Genomic DNA, 21924 nt, shown 5'->3' on the forward strand with positions numbered 1-21924 from the left:
TAAGCCTTGCTCGGTGCTCAGTGAGGAACCGGCTTGAGATTCCGTTGCTCCCTCTGCCCCTCTCCCACCTCTCACTTTCTCTCCCTCTCTCTGTCTCATAAAAATAAAAAAGTCCAAAAGGCAGAAAGAGAATAGAATATCTCTTTTTTGGTGTTTTTCTTTCTTTTCTTTCCTCTTTATTTATTCCTCCTTATTATTCCTCTTTTATTATTATTTTTTAAAAGAGCCATCAGCTTATTGTTTATGTAGTCCCAGAGTGGGCCTTACCCAGGCATCTGGGATGGACAAGGCTGGTGTTTCTCTCTGTCAATTTTTACTAAAGAACTTAAATCTAAAAATGCAATTGATGATGACATAGTTTTTTTTTAACAGTTGCACTTTTCCCAAGTTTCAAAGCTGTCTTTCAACATTTGGAGAATTTCATGTAATTGTCTGCTGCATTGCCTGAGATAGATTATACTGTTGGGGCCCTTCCCTTCTATCATCTATCTCTTTGTGGTGTCTTATTAAAATAAATATCAAGGATAGCCTTGAAGGGGAAAATCAACAGAGAGGATGACATCAGAGGACAGCAGACTGTACTGGGGAATTGTGGAAGATGTGAGACACTCTTGCAAAGCAGCTCTGTTCCAACTCTGCTCATATTCCTTAGATGACTCAGGAGTGTCTGTATGAGTGGAGGTGGTTATACTGATGGCAGCTAGGCTGTATTTGCAGCATATAAATACAAATTGTCATCATCACATGCTTATCCTCTGACCTCGAACCCCCTCATGTTACAGCAATCCCAATGACTTGGGGCTCAGAGCAATAGAGATGCTCACTTTGATTTACCAGTTTGTTGAGATGGGTTCATGTTGAGGAGAACCAGAGTTCTTAACTGGCTTTTCAAATAAAAGTACAGGTTTCCTGATGTGATTAACAAAGCTCAGAACAACTGTATTGCCAGCTAGCTTTTTGTCCACAACTTTCTGGTCATTATAAGAAATAGCTTAGAAAACAGGAAATCTTTCCTTGTTTCAGGTGATTTCCCAGACTTCATTGCCATGAAATGTCACCTTCTCAGGTGAGAGAACAGAATTTATCACAATTAAAGAAACCATTGACATGGCTTTTAGTGGTTAAAAGTTCCTTTTGACTTGAGATCACTACTCTATTTGTTACACGTGCACATGTGCATGGAAAATTTATTATGACTGTAAACGTTACTTGTTCTTCAAGAATGATCACATAATTTTTATTGCTTTCAGAAATGTCTGCTGCAAGAAAACTTTCTTGTCTTTGAGAAACTAATGAACTATGTTTATGATCTACAAATGTATACTGAGTGGTGAAGTAATACACACTGACCTGCTGGGGCACTCGTTTTCCACCTTGCACTATATTACTGCACAAAGTGAGCAAAACAAATCAGGATAATTATTTGGGGGGGGGGCATCATGCTTCCAAGTACAATTTTCTCCAACTAGTTGACAAGGTGTGACGGCATTAATATCTAATTAGACCATACTAGAAATGAACAGCAATTTAAATCCCTGCACAGCCTTCTTAATCTAGGATTGTTGCATCAAATCTAGGAAACTTTCATAGCAGATATTGTTGCTATCTTTACTTATCAGCTGTAATATGTTGTTCTTAATTGTGATAGCTTTTCTTGATTTGGAGGTGCTAATGACATTCTCTCCTTTCTTTTGCATATTTTGTTTTTGTAAGCACATTAACAGTCAAGCAGGCAAACAGGAATGGACTGGGGTGCTAGTTAACAATTGTTTTCCAATAGCTTTCAAAGTATACAGCTGCCTAGTAATGTTGAACTGGAGAAATAATTACTCCTCCCACTGAACTCCTACAATGGAGTGGAAGAAGGGTAAAATGTGCCTACAGGAGAGACTCTTCTCTGGTGAGCTTTTGGCATGGAGACAAGAAACAGAGGAGCATGTAAGCCATCCACAATGAAATGAGCAACTGGACCCTTTGCTATTCCAATGCAATGGCCTCCACTTCCTACTTAAGCAGTGTCCAGTGTGAGCCAATTTTTCACCAGTCTGCTCTGTGGAAAAACTGAATAATGGGGTATCAGAAGAATGAGATCTGTTCCTGCCCATGTAGTTCCTTCTTAGGGAAGAGAAGACGATAGTCTCATTAGTAGTTCTTCAAAGGATAGCTTTTAAGCTTCAAGTGCTACTGTTTAAGAAATCCATAAAGTTTGGTAAGTCCAAATAAAAAGAAACAGGGAAACTGAGAGACTTTCAATCTAATCATATAGCAAAATTTTCCGTTTCCCTTTGAGAATTAGGAATAATCAGGTCCTGATCCTTTAGTATGAATGAAATAGCTGTCCGTAGAATGGAGTGGATTAGAGTAGCTATTGGTAGCAGTGGGTCAGAGCAGAAAGCCTTTTCCCTTAATTTTCACATCTAAATGCCCAACTCTGGTGTTCATTATTTACTTGAAACATATGGTTGCCAATCAAATATCCCATATAATAGTGTGACTTTAAACAGATTTATTTATCCAAGAGTAAAAGAAAATAAAGCCAACCAAAGTCTGAATTTTATGTATTTAAAAATAAGCAGTCAAATCTAGTGGGAACACTTTGGCATATGATTCAAGGGACCTAAGTCCTTCTCTACCTCTGTCTAAATGCATGACCTTGACCAAATTATTACGAGTTTTTGCCATCATCTTAATGCACTCCAGAATAAATTTTAAAATGTTAGAGCCAGAAGAAATGTAATATATAATCTATCCAAATCCCTTTTTCTACAAATAAAGAAACCTGGCACAAAGCTTAGGGGTCTTTCTCAAGGTCATATCAATTAAAACAAAAAGAAAAATAGGACCAAGGTCTTGCTTTATAATGCCTTTTCTATTTATTTTTTTATTTTTTTTAGTGCATAGTTGCTGTGAGGGCAACCTGAGAAGGTATTATGTCAAAGAATGGCATTATATAAATCTAAATGAGTATTACTAATGTTTGCCTGTATATCGTTAGGGAAAATCATAAAGATTGAATTTTCTACACCAGATTGAAATGAACCTGAGGAATTGAGTTTACAATGAAAATAAAATGTGTACCATGTAAAGATTCATTTTAGTATTTAGGAAAAAAATAAAATAAAAGCCAATTGAAATGTTTAAAACCACAATCAGTAATTTCTTTCCATTCAAGATTATTATAAAAACTTTCTCACTTACATTTACTTTGTCTTCTTGCATTATTTTGGCTGCTTTGGTCTCTTGCTAGTCTATCTGGAGATACAATGAGCAAAAGAGAGCTAAAATCTAAAAAAATTTTCTAATATATATAGTATAGTGATAGTAACTAGAAAGGATAATATCAGATCCAAAATCTGTACCTTAAAGGCTCTGGAGAAATAGCAGTGTTTAAACACATTGATGAAGATTGTCATTTCTTGTATCATTGGAGCTCATGACCCTGGGCCCACTGATAATTTGTCATGAAAAATAAAATTTTAATAGTATTTTTTATTTCTGAGAACATTGCAACAATCACCTTTAAGAGACATCAGTGACAGTATTGTGATCTGCAGTTTCCTTGAGGTTGCCCTTGTGGATGTCCTTCACAAGAACGACCAGCTTTTGTCTCTCCTCTGAACCACACAGAAAGGATCAGCTGTTCTCACTTAATTAAATGGCTATAACCTTTAGTAGTCCTGTTCTCTCATTCTGTCCTCTCAGGCAACCTCAATGCAACACCCACCAATATTTAAAGAGTGATCCCAGCAGGGCTATTCTCATTTGCTGGCAGGCTTTGGTTTCTTCGATCATTGTCTCCAGAAATTGTATATGGACTACATTCTGATAAATTAAATCACATCTTAAATAAGCTAGAACTCACATTTTCAAAAAAATGAAGTAATGAATCTTGCTCCCAACCCCCACCCTTCAAGTCCTTAATTTTACCTGAATTACAATCCTGGATTCTTATATGAGTAGGTTTATTTAAAAATTAGGTCAACTCCACATCAACTTAATTATTAATATAATCTAATACTGTCAGTAGGTCAGGACATGGAGAAAGTATGAAATATTGAGAAAACATAAATTTTGAACCCAGACTTTGGTTTTATATCTTATTAATGTTTGTAGCCAGAGTCTGACACCTGTTCTTGACTATAGTTTGTTAAACAAATAGTAATAAATGAATAAATGAATTTCTAAAAGAAATATGTGAAATTGATTATGTAGAGGTAGGTTCTTAACCTTGAAAGCAAGAATACCATCAGATGTCATTTCACATAAACCAATAATTGTGTTATATATTGCAAATGAATTCACTTGTTTTTAAAAGTATTTTGTTTCATTTAACTGCAACAGTACTGAAAGGGTAGAGACTTTGCAGAAATATTTCATTATATTTGGCATTTATCACTTCATTGAGCAACAATTTTGCCAACAATTTGAGGAGGTGAGGAATTTGAAAATAAACCGAATTTATTCAGTCTGAGTTGTTAGCTCAGTGTTATTTAAACTTAAAGGAGTATGCAATTTTTTGAGAAGCAATGAGTTTTCTGTCAGTGGAAATATTTAAAAAGGTTGGTTGAGGAAATATCTGCATATCAGGGAAGGGGTTTCCTGACCAAGGGTTTGCAATATGTGTTAGTCTTTGGAATAACAAGTAGAGTATAAAAGAAAGAAAGAGAGAAAGAGAGAAAGAAAAAGAAAGAAAGAAAGAAAGAAAGAAAGAAAGAAAGAAAGAAAGAAAGAAAGAAAGAACACCCAGTATTTGATTGTTTGTTTCGTTTGTGATTGGGTCTTGGGCATTAGCATTGTTTAAAGCTCCCCCAGTGATTCTAATGGGCAGCAAGGCTTGAGAACCATTCTGCAGATGATTTCTCTATTTTCCCTCAAACCCTTAAGATTTTGTTCATTTGAGGATGACTTGTACTTTATACTAGTTTAAGAAACACAAAACGGGACATATATTTGAGTTTTGCAATTGAAAATATAAATCAAGATGTTAAGAGTCTTCTATGATCTAAGCAACCTAAACTGAGTTGTAATGAAAAAAATCTGGTTTTTGCACAAGTGTCTACTGTGTTCCGGCATGATATAGGTACTCTGCATATATTAGCTCATTGAGCTCTTAGAATAACTACATGAGGATGGTGCTATTGCCATCATCATCATCCCCATCACAGTAAGCTGATACATAAATTAAGGAACATGACTATCTGCTGAGAAGTTGAAAAACTGAAACCAGACAGTTTGGCTTAAGAGAATATATACCTAGTGAAAATACTGCACAGCCTCTCATGATTTTAAAATAGGACCCAACACAACCTATATGCCCAAATAATTCGTCCAGTCAAGTGGCCTCCGTTAGGACATTATAAGACACTTGGGAAATACTTGATTTGTTTCAAATGAATGAGTGCAGAATTCAGTCCTGTCTGAAAGAATGAGCTTTACTCTCCAGGATCATCCAGGGATTCCATTAGAAAGGTATTAAAGACAGGTGGAAATTCATCCTTGCTATGAAATACTCCAGAAAATGATGTGGCATGATATCCCAGAGGTAATACATTTTAATACCTAGCCTCCTTCCTTCTGAAAGTTTCTTCTTATGGTTAATCCAAAACCCTCATATTCTAATTTAGACTGTTTATTCTGTTACATTCTTTTCTGTCTTCAGAGAAGCTAGGGGAAAAAGCATTGACTGAGTCAAGTACTGTTTCCCTCAGCCAATAGCTGGGACACAGGGGGAACTTTGTGCTTTGATCCATCAGCTAACTGAAATGTGTGCCAGTGGTTGCCCACTCTGAATGGTCAGGAGCATTGGTCGGGGTACTTCAAAAAAAGGCCCATCCTCAGGCCCACCCCAGACCACAGTTCCATGTTGGGGTCATCTTTCCATCCCAAATAGCTATCTGCTTCATAACTGCCAATGTCTCTTAAATTATTTGCATAGCCAGCACCTTTAATACATTTTGGTTTTCTTTACAGTGAGTATTTGGCCATCTTTGGCACATTCCATAGGTTGTTGTTCACTTTTTAGAGTTCCACTTCACTCACATGTCTACCCCCAAAATGTTAGCTGAATACACCCTTTTGGTGCTAAGCTAAAATGAGGCTCAGGAGAAAGCCTCCTCCACTTTTCTGCACAGTATCCCCTAAAAAGACAGATGTTTCTTGCCCTTACATAAAAAGCAGATTATCTCTGTCTTAAGAATTGCATCAAGGGATTGATTTAGAAATAAACACATTTCCAAATTGGATATGCAAGAATGATTTGGCATGTGCTATAAAGTTAACAGGTTGGCAGGCAGCTAGATACATCATTGTTTTCTTATTTACCAAATAGCATGATTTTTGAAAACTGGAGAGTCTCTATTATGTAATTGTGCAAAACAACAATAAATCCACATGTGGCATAAAAAGGCTTATTTTGAAAAGTTAAAACCAAAGTCTTGATAGGACAATAGAATCAAAGCAACTGCTGGTTTGTTTCAAACAATATATGTGTTTGCTGTCACTCTTGACTCACATAAAAATGATTCTGAGGTATAAAATAACAAGCAAACAAAACCACCCACACCTGTTCCTGTGAGGGCAAAACAAGAACAGAAAAGCAAATAAAGTAAACAGCACAACATCCACAACAGTAATCAGAACCCCAGAACACTGCCCTGTGTTCAAGTTGAGGGAAGAGCCACTTGCCTCCACAGGGCAGCCCAGGTCCTCCCCGCTGTGTGCAGGGCTGGAACGGGAAGAGAAGAAAAGTGTCCACTTCTCATTTTTACCTCAGGTTTTTTTCATAAGAGCTGTCAGTTCTCTCTTTGGTGATTTATTGCTCTCACTTCAAAGGGGGAATTTAATATTTGGTTTAGCAAACTGGCATGAAATTAAAGGATACCAAGAAAGACCCTGAACTGATCTAGGGATGACGAAAAACATTTTAGAGGTTTCTGTGGACCACACTTTCATTTATTAGAGAGTGACAACTTTTTATACAGCCTACTTTCTGAGTTTCCAGTTTTCCTTTTCTTAAAGAAAGAACAAAGTCACTGGGCTCTGTCATGATCTCGGAGCCTTTGTGACAGGGGAACAAGTTGAGGAGAGTGTTGCCTTCCCAATCTCGTTCACAAAAGGGAGCCCATTGGAGGTAAGGGTTACTTGTAAGCTTATGCTTTTGTCTTAGGCAGCATCTCTGGAAGGGCTTGCATGTTCCTTAGAAGGGCAGGCAGTGGCCCTGGCATTCTCTGGAAGCCTAAGCTGAAGGGCTGTGGGTTCAGAGATATGCAAAAGGGGATGTCCCTGAGGCCCATTGCCTCTCAAGGCCCTGGCTACCACCTCACCAGCATCTTCCAAAGCTCCCAGGACAGACCTGTACACCAGCTTTGTGCACTGGGAGCTAAGGAATCCAAACCCAGGAAATTTTCAGTTGCTGTGAGCAAATCACAGTCTTTCTGGGCCTGTGATTTCTCAATTTTCAAACAATGGGTGGGGATGGGGTGTAAATGAAAGAATCACTACAGATCCTTCCACCCCTGACATTGTATGTGTAGTGATTTAATGTGTCTTTTTACACAAACACCCACACATATACTCACGCACATATATGCACATATGTGCACACACGTATATGCACTCATACACTCACACACTTCCACAGTTTGAGGAATCATGGTGCCGAGAGTTAAGAACGACAGTTTCTCATCCACAGGGACATTGCATTAACTCAAAAGAGGCAAATTTTCTAAACATTCATATTTGCTGTTTCTGTTTTAACATGCACCATCTGGGACAGTTTCCCCTATACCTGTAGCATAGATAAAGGCAGGAAGGGACTGACATTGTTTTCAGCCACTAAGGATGCATATTTGCATATTTGGTATGTTTACATGAGACAAAAATGGTTGCTTTTAAGTATCCTCAGCCTCCCAACACCCCAATTTCATCCAAAAAGAGTCTGATTTTTGCCTTCCCAGCTTCTCTTCTGCCTTCAGAGGCTTTCCTTGTAGGTCTCTACCAGCCTTGAGTGTTTGCAATGCAAAAATTGGAAACAGGGTTGAAAGAGTCCTGGAGATACTATAGGAAAAGGAGGAGGATTTAGGACCCTACCAACTGATTTAAATAATGTAGAAGTGATTGAGGAGGGCAAATGGAGTTATAAGGGCTGAGTAGAGAATCATTTGGTTCAGGGCCTTTTTAGGTGCATCGTAGCAGCTGCAGAATATAATGGAAGAGAATAGGAAGGAAGAGGAGATGGTCATAAGGTTGCCTTAAACTGTGTATTTGGATTGATCATCTTAGGGCTTTTTAAGAAAAGCAAGCAAAAGACTTGAACTCTCTTGTGTTTTAGCGACTGTTCCATAGCTCTGAGACTGAGGCACATTGGACCAGGTGGTAGAAGAGTTTCCGTTCTTTTCCACAAGGGAATGGAAAGGTAGCAGCAGACGAAAACTTTGTTTAGCTCACAATTTGTGCCAACATTAGTTATGATGGAAATGTAAACCCCCTCATCCTCAAAGGAAAACAGAAACAACCAGCATTCATTAAATCTCGATTTTAGATAATGTTCTCAGTGCTTAAGGCATGTATTATCTTAACAGAGATGGCCCCTCTGCTTCCTCAATTGCCCCCCTTTTTTCCAGCAAAGATGATAATTATGATAGCTATAAGGAGCTATCTGTTATTCATGCTTTTGGCATAAATACATGACTGTCATTATGCCAATAAACAACCGAAGGCAAATGATAATGAGACTGATGCTGAACTCAATCCAATCTCAAGCAGTGCTTCCTGAGCTGTGAGGCTCCAATGTGTCATTTGTAATTTCAGTATAATGACCAGAAAGTTATCCCCAAATCCCTACTGTCTGATGGGGCTGGGGAGATCTCTCCTTTTCTTTAAGATTTTATTTTTTATTTATTTATGAGAGACACAGAGAGAGAGGCAAAGACACAGGCAGAGGGAGAAGCAGGCTCCCTGCAGGGAGCCTGACAAGGGACTCGATCCCAGGACCTGGGATCATGCCCTGAGCCAAACACAGATGCTCAACCACTGAGCAGCCAGCCTCCTAGGTGTCCCAGATCTCTCCTGACATAGAGGAAGGACATGCTATAAAAGAAGAGTTAGGTGTCCCGATTTCCATTTCAAGCCATTGTGAGATCTGCTATCTAGGTGAGGTCCTCTATTTCCCTGAGTTAATTATCTGTGAATGAACTCTGAATTCATTCCTTGGGGAAGAAAAGCTGTTACATGTTAAAATATTCATCAATAAACTGATCATTTATTAAGTTAGAACCTAATCAACTAACCATTCCAATAAAATTACAGAGTAAAAGTACACATTTTAAAAGGCAGGATTACACCTAGTTAAGGAGAATGGCTTTCAATCTGCTGCGATCACAAACACAACCACCAATGACTATGGGTCTGGGAGAATTATTCCCCCTGAAGATTGAGAAAATGGATGGATTAATCAGAAGGGAATGATGTGAACATCAAAAGATGAGAGAGGCCCTTGGGAAAGTGGATGAATCCATTGAACAAACAGATCTACGATTCTTGTGTAAAAAACCTGAAGGGATCAGTCCTATACCTTGCTTTCAGACAATCTATTAAAAAAACATGCCTTAAAAAATTCACATTTTGTTTATTCTTTGTTAATTCTAAGAATTAGTACAGAATGCAACGATGTCCCAAATCTTTCCAAATATAAAATCATTTATTTTTGTACTTTTAAGGTTTAAATTTTTTGTGAGAATATCTGAGATTAAGCCACTTATGTATGTGTACACCTGTCTGTTTGCTGTGTCTGATCAATTATTCTGTGCTACCCCAGAATATTTTTAACACCTCTCAAATCTGATAACCCATTATTGTGGTCATGGTAATGGGAATGATAATTCTGAGATAACTAGTAGGGAATTGGTACCACTCTCACTTCTCCCTCTCCTCACATTTATTTATTTATTTATTTATTTATTTATTTATTTATTTATTTATATTGGTACAGTGATTTTATTTTTTTAATTTTTTTTATTGGAGTTCAATTTGCCAACATTTAGCATAACACCCAGTGTGCATCCCACCAAGTGCCCCCCTCAGTGCCCATCACCCAGTCACCCTAACCCCCTGCCCACCTCCCTTTCAACTACCCCTTGTTCATTTCCCAGAGTTAGGTGTCTCTTCACCGTTTAAACTGAACCCAGTTGTTTTTCAGGGGTCGAGTCTTAAGAGTCTTGCTGCAATTTGCCAATCCACACAGATTCTCCCCACCAAGCATTGTGCAGTGTTAGACATTAGAGGGCGCCCATGGTGCAGAATGTGTGGTGCCTGTAGTTTGCAGATAGCTGGTGTCCTTGTGGTGCAGCACTTGTCAGCAGTTTTCAGAAAGGAAACAGGTTGCTTTTGATGCTGGTAGGTGATGATCTTTGGTAGATGACTCAATTGTATTATGTGGAAGAGCTTGGCCTCTTGCTTTAAGCTATAAGCTTGGCTCCTTTCATTAAAATTGTTCCCTTTTGCTCGTCTGTGACATTAACCCCAAACCACCCTTCAGCTTTTACTTATAAGGACTACTCTTGCTGTCATGGAGGGATGAGGTATGGAGGAGTCATGGAAGGTGAAGGAAGATGTAAAGGTATAAATTAATTATACAAATTAAAAGAAACATATTTGATACTGATAACCAGAAACTAAAATGCAAACTAGTAGAATGAGAAACTAAATATATTAAAGTCAAAGGACACCATCTCAAGGATGTAGTGAACTCAGATGTTAAATTAGAATTACATCCCAGTAGGATTCAGATGGAACCAGGCCAGGGATTAGGGGATGACATTTCTTGTCCTGGTGCTTATACAGTAATGTTCCATTTTGTTAATGTAAAATAATGTAATTAAGTGAATGTGACAGCAAGTGATGTCCATTAGCAATAGTGGATCATTCCCTCTGCAGACTGTTCAAGAAAAACTTCAGGACCAGATAGTCTGATGTATTTATAAGGAAGAGCCTATTAGTTTGAACATGAGTCTGAGAAAAATGAATTGGGAATAACGAATTCTCTTCTTCAAATTCTCATCATAATGTATTCCAAAGACTAAAAGAAATAATTGGATTATCTGTTCCACAGTCCTGTTTTCTTAATGCAGATAACTGATATTTGTAAGTAATTTGGAAATGTCACTTAAAAAAAAAAGTGACAGCCAAGCAGAATTAAGAGCAGATAGATCAATAGATAAGCCGTTAGGATATCTATTCAAAGTATCAATGTGGAATGTCACAGTCCATGTTCTTGTGCATCACAGTCCTTTTCACTGTTTGTTCATTTTTGTAGCTCCATGTCGTGCAGCTGATGGGAAGTGTAAGAGGCTGGAAATAAAACCAAGGTCACCATTCCTTTTCACTCAGGATGCTAAGGTTGGTAAGGTTTTATGTTGCATTGTTGTAGCCTAATTGCAAATCCTCTATCCTATCCCATGCCTATCAGTGGCATCTTCATGCATCTTCTTATTCCAGCAATTTAGAATTGATTCCATCTTCAGTTCCAACTTTTTCTTGTCCATAGGAGTCTTCCTCATATCTAACAATTTAAAGTGCATTCATTATACCAGGCTCAGGTGACATGCCACATTCTTTAGAAAGGCTTCCTTGATCTCTGTAGTCTAAAGAAACAGCTTTCTTCCTCCAGAACTATGACATTCTGTGTGACATTTGATGAAAGTTGTCTTATTTCATATGTGGTCATACCTTTTATCTTCTGATAATTGGTTAAGTTCCCTGAGAATGGGAATAGTTTCTTCTCTTTTGTATTCCTCATGCTACTAATATGTCTTTTGGTGGAAATGAGAGGATCCAAAGGATTTATTGACTGGGTTATTGCATTAAGTATGTTAACTAATTAATTGATAATGGTACACCAAGGAACAGAGTGAGTTTGTCTTGGTACTCCTGAAAAACCAATTAAATGACATATTCAAGAAGGAATGAGGTTACGTTTAAGCGCCACTCTTGAAGTTGGCCTGCCATGGGGGAGTAAACTATGGAGGAGTCATCTCATGGAAAGTGAAGGAGGCTAGAAGAGTCCATCACATTAAAAGAAAAGAAAACACAGTAAATGTTGATAATCAGGAAACTAAAATGGAATCATACTAGATTGTATTTTTTTCTCTCTTGCCCTCTTTCCTTCCTCCCCCTCTCTTGTTTTCCTAAATTAGAGTTGTACTGTGTACTCTGGACTGGGAGGTCATGGATTACTATTTTAGATGCAGCCCACCAAGTCAGGAATAAATATGAAGACTCGTTATTCATATTTTTGCTTTCCTTTGTCCTCAGTACATGCAACATGCAAAGAGGTGAGTGAGAGGAGAGCTATTTTATGTTCCAGACTCCAATGTCCCCTCTCCAGGGAGGAACAGAACGAATTCTTTAGGAAGGGCAGTTTGTAAGGCAGAATAATCTATGACTCTGGAATAACACAAGAGGGAGCCCTTTCCAGCCCAGGCATAGGAAAGAAATGTGCCCTTGATTTGAGAAGCCCAGTTCCCTAACTCCTAATCAGACAGCTACTAAAGCTTGTACTCATTTTTTGCCTTTTTAAAATTCAAAACCATGCAAAATAAATATATATATATGGTGAAATACACTGAGTTATCAAGAAGCATGTTGAGATGGTAGCTAATAAAAATATTCTACTAAAATTTTATTCTTTCATTTTATACTAGAAGCAACAACTGAATTAATTTTATTTTGCAGTAAATATTTATCTTTCTTTATATGTATGTGTGTGTAAACTGTGCACGTGGTTTAGAATCTCATGTGTTTTGTTCCATGCCGTAAAATGTAAGTGAAAATATCCTGGCCTAGGATTCTGGAGATTGAATTTAATCCCATTTTTTCCATTGTATGATTTTAGATAATTAACTACTTTCTCCTTCCATTTTTTAGTCGGTAGGATCACAAGTTTTGATCTGATGGTTTCTAAGGTCCTCTCCCAATTAAATAGTTTACTGGGCCTATGAAATATGATAGCTTTATTAAGTGTTTAATAAATATTTGGGAAATGGATAGTGAATGGATATAAGCTATAGATATCTAGCTTTTAGGTCTCTTACTAAAAAGAAACAGTATAAATTGAATATATGGAAAATGCAGTGTTTTAGAAACCAGGAGGAGTATCTTAAACTTTGAGGTCAAAATATTTTTGTTAATTTTCTACACAAGTGAATTACCATATGGTCTTGAGGTGACTCAGTTCTGGTGACTAGGTTAAGTCTATAAATACATGAAGACATTACTCGATCTTTTTGATTAGTGTGTTGGTTTAACCGATCCAAGGAAATGGTTTTATTTGTTGGGGGTGGGGGCTGGAGGTTGTGATGGCTAGTTCTGTTTTGTTGTTGTTGCTGTTTTTTTTTTTTTTTTAAGCAGTACTTTTTAAATGTCTGTATTTAGAGGAATAAATAAAACTTCACCAGATTGAAGATACTGTTTAAAGGGCTTAGGCTTATATAATAACTGTCTCATGGTAACTATCTTAATTAGGGGGTAGATGGCATTATTGCTATCATGTTGAGCTAAACTACTTTTATCCTGTCTTCAGTCCATGGATGTAGACATCATTCTAGGTTTTGGCTTTTATTCTCTACATCATTTGTTTATATGGGACTTTCTTCCTTCTCCTCCCACTATCTTCATCTTGTCCTCTTTCTCTCTTGGATTTTGGGAATCTTGTATTTCTCTATCAAGCCACAGAAATCTTCACTAAGTAAACTGGCCTGGTCAACCCCATGTAGAAAATTGGAGGTTGTGAAAGAATAGAAAAGGATGAGGGCTCCAGAAGTTATTTTCTGGGGGAAAGTAACAAAAATGCAATGCCATGGTTTTGGGAAAGGGAATATAAAAGAATAATCAGAAGATATCATGAGTGCAAAGCACTGGTTATGTCATATAAAGGGATAAGGTGCATATGGATAGAAATACACAATATGCAGCCATAATGTAAAAGAGATCCGGAGCAGATGGATATTCTAAAGTTTAGGCAAGAGCTTACTTCCTTCCTTCATCCAGTCTCTCATGAACATTGAGTATCTCCTATGTGTCAGGCTCTGTGCTAAACACTTGATATCAAGGACAAATTGCATGTGTTCTATGGTTTCAGGACTACCGGAGACTAGCCATGAAGTAAACAAGTGAACATATAAGAATGGAAAAGAGTAAGTATATACAAAAGAGAGTGGTGCACTATTCCTGTAATGGTCCTGCTTGTCTAGAACGAGGGAACTTCACAGAGAAAGAATCAGTGGTGTTAAGTATAGAACAATTGCTAATTTCCCTGACAGATCTAGGGAGGAAGGACATTGCAAGAAGAGGGAAAATTTTGCAACCGCACAGAGATAGCAATGGCACAGTGTGTTCAGGGAACTGAGAGTTGTTTGGTATTGTTGGAGACCAAAGTTCAAGAGAGGTCATAGAGGAAGGTAAAGCCGCTAAATCAAATAGGGGTCAAACCATAAGAAGCCTCAAAAGACATGCTAAAAATGCCTGCCAATTGATATTATAAGTGATTCATTGGGGATATGTGGGGATAAGGATGGTGAGATGAATATTTCAGAGAGATCACTGTTGAAGTTGTGAAAGATTCATTTGGGTGGACACATGGAGGCTCTAGGCAAGACTACTCTTCACAGTGGTCTCTACTTACACTTGGCATTTGAGAGTGTTTTGTAGTTTTAAAAGCCCTTCATCTCACCTCATCTTATCCTCTTCTCTGGTAGATGGTGCAAAATGGCATCGTGAACCTCATTTTACATGTGAGGAAACTACATAGAGCCCATAGTGAGGTTGGGATTAGAGCTTGTTCCAGGTCTTTTCTTCCCTCCCCTCTTCTCCCCTGCCCTCTTCTCTTCTCTATCTCTCCTTTCCTTCCTTCCTCCCTTTTTTCTTTCTCTCTCTCTCTCTCTTCTTCAATTCTTTAATTACAGGAAGCTTCTTTCCTAAGTTACTAAAGAAAGGCATTATGGAGCAATAGAGCTGTGCCCCAAATGCAGTCAATATAGTTACTGAAAAACCAAGCAATAGTTAATGTAATGTATTTTACTGGATGAAAAATTCAGTTGCCAAAAACAATGTTGCCATTTCACATTCATTACACATTCAGTTGCTGATACACAAAAATATATGTATGTATATATGTATGTGTATATATATATATATATATATATACACACACACACACACATATGTATACCAAGTTGCATATAGGTTGTGTGTTTTTCTTATACAGAGGAAATTAGGTATAGATGGTCAAAATTTGTTCTTGATTTGCTATGTACATGGGTTAGGAAAAAACTGTAAAATAAGTTCAGAGGCACTTGGTCTCTTAGAAATAGTTTTTTTTTTTTTTTTTTTTTTGTAGGTGCCTTTCAAATGAGAATCATTGAACAAGAGCTGTAATGCCAGCCATATGTTTGTTTCTCTGCTGCTGGCTTACAAGAAATCCAACCAGCAATCCTATTACCCAGAGAGAACACATTTTGTTAAAGGCCAGATTTCTCCATGAGGATTCTTTTTAGCATTTTTTTTTTCTTTAAAAAAAATTTGCCCAATAAGAAATGCCTTTGTTTGTGTTAGCAACTGGCTCCAATTATGAGGGTTTTTTTTTTCTCTCTTGTTAATGGCTATAAAGAGGCAGGTTGTGGAACTGGGCATAATTTTCACAGCTAAAAATAACTTAATCTCTCTTACCAGGTCTTCAGGCACAACACAAGGAAATTTTCTTCATGTAGCACTCATCCAGCGAGTTCGCTTTTTACTTACCTGAAGTCATGCCCCTGGAAGGGCAGTTAGTCTTAAGGATTCTGGCACTGAGTATTAGCAAAAGCTGTAATCATACATGTCAAAGGATAAAATTCTCCAGAAAAGCAAATAAACTCCCTAAGAGTTTCCCAGATGTCTCAACAGTACCACGCAATAAGCGGCACAGACTCTTTGTCCTTCTGTTTGACTAGGCTGCTGAACCCTAGATAACGTATATGGATATTATCTCAGGCATGCTGCAGAGAGAAGCAAGGATTCTTTGGGGGGCATGCTGAGTAGATAGATCTCTCATCCTCTCTTCATTATAATTGCAGTCTGCTCAAAAATAGTTTATTTATCTGATTGAGGTAGGCCCAACATAGAGACAAATACTGTGATGACTTTAAAATTGTGGAAGGCACAGTTTCTCTGGAGATGAAAATATATAAGGGAAGCACAGCTGTGAAGTGCAAGGATGAAGATTTAAGGGAGAGGTTGTTCTTTTCCTGGCTCTTGTTCTCTTGTGTGTGCTTTAGCACCCCATGCTGCTAGGACCCATTTTATGCTAGGATCAGAATTAATGGAGCTGTTCACTTGGGCTCAATTATAGAGCACTCACCTGGGAAACTGTAAGGAGCAGAACTGTAAATCTTATAATCAAATATTGAATTATCTCTAATTTATTTACTTAGGGAATTGAGAGCTCTGAGTTCTGCAATCAAATGTGCAAAGATTTATTATGAAAGGACATTTTTAAGAGCGGGGGGGCGGGGGTGGGGAACAAAGCTTTTAGTTTTCCTGTGGTAAAAACATCTCTAAATGGCAGGGTTTTTAAAGGCTAAACCTAATTTGGTGAGTAGGGGTAAGGTTGCCTCTTTGTGCCAGGCACTATGCACAGGGCGGCCAAATCCCCTGCAACACCAGGGCCCAAGGCTCTCCTGCTACCTGCCGGAAATGAGGTGCAAACATAAAGACCTTTTTTCCTCTTAAGTAGAAACAAAATGAAGTCGGTCAGACCACCGTGGTGTTTGTTTGCCCTTCTACTCTTCCCTTGTTAACAGAGCCTAGAAGTAATCTCAGCGAGTACTTTCTCCCTGCCCATGTTTTACAGTCTTTCGATACAGTGGACAGCTCTAACAGCTCCCTTTGCTCCCTCCTGTTCCTTTAAAGGCGCAGAATTACAGAGAACATTGAATTGAATTTTGCAGTGGATCAATAGTTATAGAATCTGAAGCATTCCGCGTGTGTTCCTCTGCAAACTTTATTATCCTAACATCTTGAATTAAAACTTGAGACCATATAAAATATTTATCGATGGGAAATTTACCTCGGATACTCCTTAGATTTTTAGAGGTGATTAATTATGTGAAATGCCAAAGCGAGCAAATATCTCAGTCATAAACAGGGGAGCCTCAGTTTACACAATACAAGCGTTCAATAGTTGCTATGCATCTTATGTTTGTAAAATACAACTGAAGTTATCATGTAGATGAAGGTGGCAACGGTTGTTTCTGAATCACCAGTAGGACTTCCTTGTTGCAGCCCATTGTCACTCCCAGGTGTTCCACAATCTTCAAGGGGAGGGGACCAATTAGAAGGTGTGCCAAGGGAAGCCCCACAGGTGATTCAGATGTGAACACCTCCACCCCACCCCACTGGCCCCAAACACACACATTTTGAACTCCATTAATTTAAAGCAGTGGTTCTCAGAGCATGTGGGTGGCTCAGTTGGTTCAACATCTGCTTTCTGCTCAGGTCATGATCCCAGGGTCCTGGTATGTAGCCTGGCATCAGCATCAGGCTCCCTGCTCAGCAGAGAGTGTGCTTCTCCCTCTCTCTCTGCCTCTTCCCCTGGCTTGTTCTTTCTCTTGCATGCTCTCTCTCTCAAATAAAATCTTAAAAAAAATTAAAAATAAAGCAGTGGTTCTCAATCAAGAGGGATTTTTGTCTCCCAGGGAACATTTGGCAATGTCTGGAGACATTTTTGATGGTCCAGCCATAGGAAAAGGATGGGAGCACTATTGCCAGTTAGTGGGTAGAGGTCGAAAATCCTGCTAAACAGATGTTCAAAACAGACATCTGCAACAAAGAATTATCTAGCCAAAATGTCTATAGTTCTGAAGTTAGGAAAGTCAATTTAAAGTACCTTTTGGCTTGGCACACTACAACCTATGGGTTAACGCTGGCCCTCTACCTGTTTTTGTAAATAAAGGTTTTTAGAATTAGAACACAGCCATGCTAATTCATTTATATATTGTCTGTGGCTGCTTTCCTACCACAGTGATATAGTGAGTAGTTGTGGCAGAGATTGTATGATCTACAAAACCTAAAATATTTATTATTTATCCCTTTGCAAAAGAGCAAACAGCTTTTTGTAATATAATCATTCTAATTTTAATTTTTTCAGATATATTTAGGTAATAATTATGAGACCACAAAAACATTAATAACATTCATTAATGAGGGCCCAGATGCAGGATCAGATCCAGGTCCTGTAGGACCTGAAATGTGTACAATTTAATGATCTCTTTTTAAAAAATTAGCATAAATTATGTATTTATTAACAAAAAGAAAATAAATCTCAACAAATTATTGTAGACTTACAAATTCAGGTTCCTCTAATACACATTTAATCAATTTTCCAGATTTGCTTGCAAAGAAAAGCTTCCTGACCGTATTTTGGCTGACCCTCTCCCCAAACACTATATCTCAGCAATCCATGGGACCCACAGAGGCTAGCACAACCTGGGGACTCCGAGCCCCTAATTAGCTTCACTGGTATCTTCAGCTCTGTACAAATGTCTCCAGCACAATGTTTTTGTTCAATAATCAAGATCAATGAGCATCAGAAGAGTTGGGCTCTAATTCTGGCCTTGCCATTCATTAACCATGTGACCTTGGGCAACTTAAGAGTGACCTTGGGCAAGTGAATTCTGTGTCTCGTTTCCTTAAATGGTTATAATGTAAATTGTCCCTTTAAGTGACTAATCTCCAGAAGCTATTGTTCAATTTCGTTTGATTTTTAAAATTTGGATGCTCTTGGATTTGTCTTAGAAAGTTTTTATTATCTGTTATATTGCCATTTCCCCCTAGTTAAAAGAAAATTGGTGTCTCAAGACCAATATTCTTCTTCAGTTCCAGCTCTATTCTAGTCCTAGACATTTAAATAATTCTGAATTGTCTATGAATCATTACTATTCCTTAGGATTTCTCTCTTACAATTTGTTCAACCAAGCCTGCTCCATTGAAATGTGTTTTCTACTTTGTTGTTTATTTTTGATGCTTAGAAATATTTTTGAAGCACTCCATATAAAAAGCATAAGTAATTCAGTTATAAGAAGCCAGGAGAAGGGCAGCCTGGGTGGCTCAGCGGTTTAGTGCCGCCTTCAGCCCAGGGCCTGATTCTGGAGACAGAGGATTAAGTCCCATGTCAGGCTCCCTGTGTGGAGCCTGCTTCTTCCTCTGCCTGTGTCTCTGCCTCTCTCTCTCTCTCTCTCTGTGTCTCTCATGAGTAAATAAATAAAATCTTTAAAAAAAAAAAAGAAAAAGAAGGAGAAGAAGAAGAAGAAGCCAGGAGAAATTCCTTTTCTTTTTTTTTTAATTTTTAATTTTTTATTTATGATAGTCACAGAGAGAGAGAGGCAGAGACACAGGCAGAGGGAGAAGCAGGCTCCAGCCCGACGTGGGATTCGATCCCGGGTCTCCAGGATCGGGCCCTGGGCCAAAGGCAGGCGCCAAACCGCTGTGCCACCCAGGGTTCCCAGAAATTCCTTTTCTTTCTGAAGATTTTTCGAACATTCTGGTGGGTATAAATCTTGCCCTTTTTCTCCAATTATCAGCAAATTATTAACTCTGTTGTTCAGGTTTCACACATGAATAGTCTTCTCAACTGGATTTCTTCACCTAAAATAGTTCTCTAGGTGCACTTTAAATCAGGATCTAATTTTAGTTTGTGGATTCAGCTCAAGAATTAAAGAACTGGCACTTTGACCTCACCAAGGATTCATCCTGCCTGAAGTATTATTCTGACATGGCACCAAGGAACTTGGGACAGGAGGAAGATACAGCATTGACGGTGGATGGGAAGGTAGGAAAAGGTGGGGCCAGGTGTAAATAACCATCATTACCATCAACTGCCATGTGCATGAGGTCTCCAGATTTTAGATTTTATTAAGGAGGATGAAGTTATCATTATTGTCACTTCTTCCCACCTCATGTCATGAGGTTTTAGCATAGGCATAGATAACTATGTTTGGAAAATACTGTAGAAATAGTTGTTTATGTGGGTAAACTGGTTGTTTATGTGGGCAAACTGAAGTGCAGATAATTTTAGTGACAGCCAATTATAAATTGAATTAAGCCTTAGAAACAAGATTCTGAAATTCTAGTTGAAAACTCTTTTTTTAAAAATAATTTATTTTCAAAATCAAAACCATAAGACATTAGAAGTGTTGGTGAAGATGTGCAGAGAAAGGAACCTTGTGCACTGTTGGTAGGAATGCAAATTGGGGCAGCCACTGTGGAAAAAAGTTCCTCAAAAAATGAAAAATAGAAATACCATATGACCCAGTTATTCTACTACCAGGTATTTATCCAAAGAAAATGAAAACACTAATTCAAAGAGATATATGTACCTCTGTTTATTGAATTATTTGTAATAGCTCAGATATGGAATCAACCAGAGTACATATCCATAGATGAACGGATAATGGATATATATATATATCCATTATATATATATATATATATATATATATATATAGGAATATTACTCAGCCTTAGAAAGGAATGAGATCTGCCATTTGCAACAACAACACCTAGAGGGTGTGATGCTGAGTGAAATAAGTCAGAAAAAAATAAATGCCATATGATTTCACTCATTTGTGTATTTTAACAAGACAAAGAAAAAAAAAGAGAGAAATCTCTTAAGTACAGAGAACAAACTGGTGGTTGCCAGAGGGGAGGTGGGTAGAGGGGTGGGTGAAATAACTAAAGAGGATTAAGAGTACAATTATCATGCTGAGCAAGAGGTAGAGTGCAGAATCATTAAATCGTTGTATTGAACACTGAAAACTAATATAACACTGTACGTTAATTTTACTTGAATAAAAAATAATTAATTTTCACTTATAATCAAAGTAGTACAAGCACATGCAGTTGACTCTTGAACAACACAAAAGTTAGGGGTACCAACCCCCCCTTGCAGTTGAAAATCTTCATTACTACTTTCGACTCCTCTGAAACTTAACTACTAGTAGCCTACTGTTCACTGATAACCTACTGATAATATACATAGTTGATTAAAACATATTTTGTATGTTATATGTGTTATATACTGGATTCTTACAAAAAGTAAGCTAGAGAAATGAAAATGTCACTAAGAAAAAATAAGAAAGAAAAATATGTTTACCATACTGTACGGTAAAAAATCCACATATAAGTGGACTGACAGAGTTCAAATCTGTGTGTTTGACGGTCAACTATGTATACTTTGACACCTTGCCTGGATGGAACTGCCTTTCTTCTAGCATCACATTAGATTGATGGCTTGAACAAAGTGTAGAATTCTAGGATGAACATTATCCCCTTCAGAATATTTAGGGTGGTGTTTTCTAGCTTTTGAGTAGTCTACTACTCTTCTGATTAATGGTATTTGTTTTTAAATTATTTTTTAAAAATTTATTTATTTATTTTTTCATGATAGACAGAGAGAGAGAGAGAGAGAGAGAGAGAGAGGCAGAGGGAGAAGCAGGCTCCATTAGGGAGCCTGATGTGGGACTCGATCTGGGGGCTCCAGGATCACACCCTGGGCTGCAGGTGGCGCTAAACAGCGGAGTCACTGGGGCTGCCCTTAAACTATTTTTATTGTTCTGAAATCTTGTAAGATATCTATCCTCAGTCACTTTTCATAATAATGTGAAAAATTTTTGTTTGCTCTTTTAATACATTGTGTTTGATACTTGGTGAATCATTTTAATTAACTAATTAATTTATTTATTTTAGAGAGAGAGAGAGAGAGCAGTGGGTATGGGTAGAGGGAAAGGAAGAGAGAATCTTAAGCAGGCTCCACACCCAGCACAGAGTCTGATGTAGGACTTGATCCCACAACCCTGAGATCACAACCTGAGCCAAAACCAGGAGTCAGAGGCTTAA

General features: G+C 37.9%; 1 long non-coding RNA gene across 5 annotated transcripts in view; it reads left to right on the forward strand.

The window, feature by feature from the left end:
* The first annotated feature begins 19690 nt into the window (after positions 1-19690).
* The window catches only part of LOC125752639 (uncharacterized), a 118526-nt gene continuing 116292 nt past the window's right edge, over positions 19691-21924 (forward strand). For all 5 annotated transcript variants that reach the window (XR_007402648.1, XR_007402647.1, XR_007402644.1 and 2 more), the window contains exon 1: positions 19691-19858. This is a non-coding gene — a long non-coding RNA (uncharacterized LOC125752639). The remainder of the gene's footprint in view (positions 19859-21924) is intronic.

Source organism: Canis lupus, chromosome 16, assembly GCF_003254725.2.
Source record: "Canis lupus dingo isolate Sandy chromosome 16, ASM325472v2, whole genome shotgun sequence".
Lineage (NCBI taxonomy): Eukaryota > Metazoa > Chordata > Mammalia > Carnivora > Canidae > Canis > Canis lupus.